Source organism: Sceloporus undulatus, chromosome 4, assembly GCF_019175285.1.
Source record: "Sceloporus undulatus isolate JIND9_A2432 ecotype Alabama chromosome 4, SceUnd_v1.1, whole genome shotgun sequence".
Classification (NCBI taxonomy): Eukaryota; Metazoa; Chordata; class Lepidosauria; order Squamata; family Phrynosomatidae; genus Sceloporus; species Sceloporus undulatus.
In genome coordinates, this window is record NC_056525.1 from 180,519,129 (window position 1) to 180,522,799 (window position 3,671).

Below are 3,671 nucleotides of genomic sequence, written 5' to 3' on the forward strand. Positions count from 1 at the left end.
AACATGTTAATTTGTCTATTTTTATTACCCATATAGTTTCCATATCCAATCTTCCTTACAAAATTAAATACTTACTTTTAAAGTTACTTTGAAACATGGAAGGGAATCATGTGGCCCTCAAAATGTTGTTAAACTTCAGCATTCATCATCGACTCCTTACTACATAGACTAGCAGTCCAAGAATAGCCAGAATCCTTTTTGGTGAGTTATGAATATATAGACACTGGAGGTGCTATGCAGTAAATCTCATCCTAATCCACCCAATCCCCACTTACTGGGCAGCAGCCACTGCTATTAACGGGGATTTGCTCTCCTTGACAAATTATGCAGTCAAGTTTCTCGCATTTGGGGAAATTGCAGGGATCAGCACACCTGGACTACAATGGATGAACCTCACCCTGGGAAAACCATCTTCATGATCATGGTGTCTACCCTGCCAGGCACTTAGAGTGGAAGAATGAAATGCACAGATATAGGATGAGGGACACCTGGCTGAACGAAACTACTTGTGAAAGGGATCTGGGAGTTCAAGTAGACCACAAGTTGAATATGAGTCAACAGTGCAATGCGGCAGCTAAAAAGGCCAATGCAATTTTAGGCTGCATCAATAGAAGTACAGTGTCTAGATCAAGGGAAGTGCCACTCTATTCTGCTCTGGTCAGGCCCAACCTGGAATACTGTTCTGGGCACCACAATTCAAAAAGGATGTTGAGAAACTAGAGCGTGTCCAAAGGAGGGTGACTAAAATGGTGAAGGGTCTGGAAACCATGTCCTATGAGGAACGACTTAGAGAGCTGGGGATGTTTAGCCTGGATAAGAGAAGGTTAAAAGGTGATATGATAGCCCTGTTTAAATACTTGAAGGGATGTCATATTGAGGAGGGAGCAAGCTTGTTTTCTGCTGCTCCAGAGAACAGGACCTGGAACAATGGATGCAAGCTGCAGGAAAAGAGATTCCACCTAAACATTAGGAGGAACTTCCTGACAGTAAGGGCTGTTCGACAGTGGAACACACTCCCTCGGAGTGTAGTGGAGTCTCCTTCTTTCGAAGTCTTTAAGCAGAGGCTGGATGGCCATCTGTCGGGGATGCTTTGATTTAGATTTCCTGCATGGCAGGGAGTTGGACTGGATAGCCCTTGTGGTCTCTTCCAACTCTACTATTATATGACTCTGTGATTCCCACCTTCTCCCATGAAAATTATCTGATGAAATAGGCAGAAGCCCCTGTCACAATTCCCCCTTGTACCAGAGATTGCTCATGCAGGCGGAATGGGACCATCAGCCAACTGCATCCCAATCAATAGGGGAACTGACCCCTCATCAATTGCATTGTCTGTTGCCCAGTAAGTGGCAATTAGGACACATTCAAGATCCCTATGTATCCCTTAAACTAGGGACCACGTAGGGATCATGAATACAAAACAGATATGAATGCATAACTCTAGGTTATGTATTCATAATTGCCCAATAGGATTCCAGCCAACATTTTTAGGGCTACATAATTTACCTGTGTCTACTTCGTATTGAATACAACAATAAACTATACAACCAAATTTCTATTTCAAGAATGTGGATGCATAAAGATACTGTCTTATGGTCACATGATTGTTTTCAGCAAGGCACTTAGTTTGCAATTTAAACTGCATTCACTATATTACTGTACTTACAAACTCACTTTGATGGCTTTCTCATGGTAAATGTGAGAACAACTAGAATGACATTGGCAGAGTCCTAGTGAACATGGGCTGAAGCTTTTTTGAGGGCCAATGGTGTGGCAATGAAGGTTCCATTTTCAGTAAGGTGGAACATGTGGTGACCTTTGAACTCCAGGAGTTTCTGGATGAGATGAATTATCTAGATCCATTTCAAGATTATTTCAGACCTAGTTATGGGAAGGAAATGACTTTGATTACTTTAGTGGATGATCTACACCAGGAACTGGACTGGGGAAGTGTGTCCCTATTAGTTCTGTTGGACCTCTCAGTGGCTTTTTATACCATTGACCATGCCATCCTTCTGGATTGACTTACTGAGGTGAGACTTGAATGTAGGATCTAATTCTTTCTTAAGGGGTACTCTTCCTGTTTGGCTTCTTGGCCACTGGCCAGTGAAGTGTTTATATAAAGAGATTTTTCATGTTTTTAATTTGCTTTGGTTTTACTAATTGATAAGCTGCCTTGAATCACATGGGGAAAACATGGTTATAAATAAAAATAATAAAGAAAGAAAGAAATAATGCATTTTGATTACTGAACAAATAATATCACAGACTAAATTATAATGATAATAATAGTAATCCAGAGGAAGAGAAAGGTAGGCCAGCTCCATGAGGCCTTGCCTGAAAGAAGAAGGCCCTCCCTCCATCCACCATCAAGAGGGAGAGAAGGGCAGGCCAGCTCCATCAGGCCTAATCAGAGTAAGAAGAAGGGCCCTCCCTCCAGTCCATCTGCCATGGTCCAGGCCTCTGAGGGAGAGAAGATCCGCTGGACATTCCCCCTTCCCCACTGCCTTTCCCTTCTCCTTTTGTGTCTTGTCTCTTTAGATTGTAAGCCTGGGGGCAGGCAAATGTCTAATTAATAATTTGTAAGTCGCTCTGATAGCCTTTTGGCTGAAGAGAGGGTATAAATCAATCAATCAATCATCATCATCATCATCATCATCATCATCATCATCATCATCATCTATTCAGTCCATGTATTGGAGAGACATGGACACAATAATATCATATTCAACACATGCTTTTGACCTACAAAGGTCTTCACAGCCAAGACATGACATTTGAAGGATCACCTGTACATACATTAAGATCTTCACCAAAGGCCCTCCTCAATGTACTCTCTTCATCCCAAGTCTGACAAATGGATCAGGACAAAATGATGTGGTGGCACCCGAAATGTTGATATTCTTCTCAAGTGCCTCACCTGGTACATACATTTTGGTGCCAAACAAAAGTACTTTAATTTCCCACACAACTTGAAATTAGCTTGCTTGATCTCTGCTGATTATGTTTTACTGTTGCTGTTGCTGAATTGGCAATGATTGAATTAATATCTATTATTGTGTGCTATTCAATTTATTTGAATTATTTTACTTTATTTTGACATTTCATGTCAAATTTATTTGAAGATGAAGCAACTATCCATAATAAATGAATGCATTATTCTTGATACACTTGATACACAGTGCATAATCTGTGATCGCTGAAGAGATTGTTTTCCATATAATCATGGGTATCTCTCCCTTAGAAGTGTCTCCTCTGTAGAAATGTTCACAGTTTTGAAGTGGCCCTTGATAGTTTTCCCTGGCAAAGTCAATACGCCAGGTGTCAGTTCTTAAACGTTCTCCCCATGAAAATTATATGGTAAAACTGCATTTAATGTTTAAAAGAAAACCACCAACAACATATGTATAAAAAGTCTGAAATTGAAAACAGACATTATATATCCACTTCAGAACTCACTTTATTTGGTACATGGGATAGATGCATTTGACTGCCATTATGGCTCTTCTCCATACCTAGAAAACGACACCATTATGTGCACTGACTCCTTTCAAGGCTGACTTGGTGGATTCATCAGCTTTTCTCCAATCAGCGAGACAATGCCAAATATTCCTGGGTACATATGAATCACATAATTACATAAACTGTTTTAAAACCTTTAGGCAATGTTT

At 40.5% G+C, this 3,671-nt stretch overlaps 1 non-coding gene across 1 annotated transcript; it reads right to left on the reverse strand.

Moving 5' to 3' along the window:
- Positions 1-278: 278 nt before the first annotated feature.
- On the reverse strand, positions 279-448 carry LOC121930173. The gene has a single exon (XR_006103842.1). It is a non-coding gene; the product is annotated as a U1 spliceosomal RNA (small nuclear RNA).
- Positions 449-3,671: the final 3,223 nt, after the last annotated feature.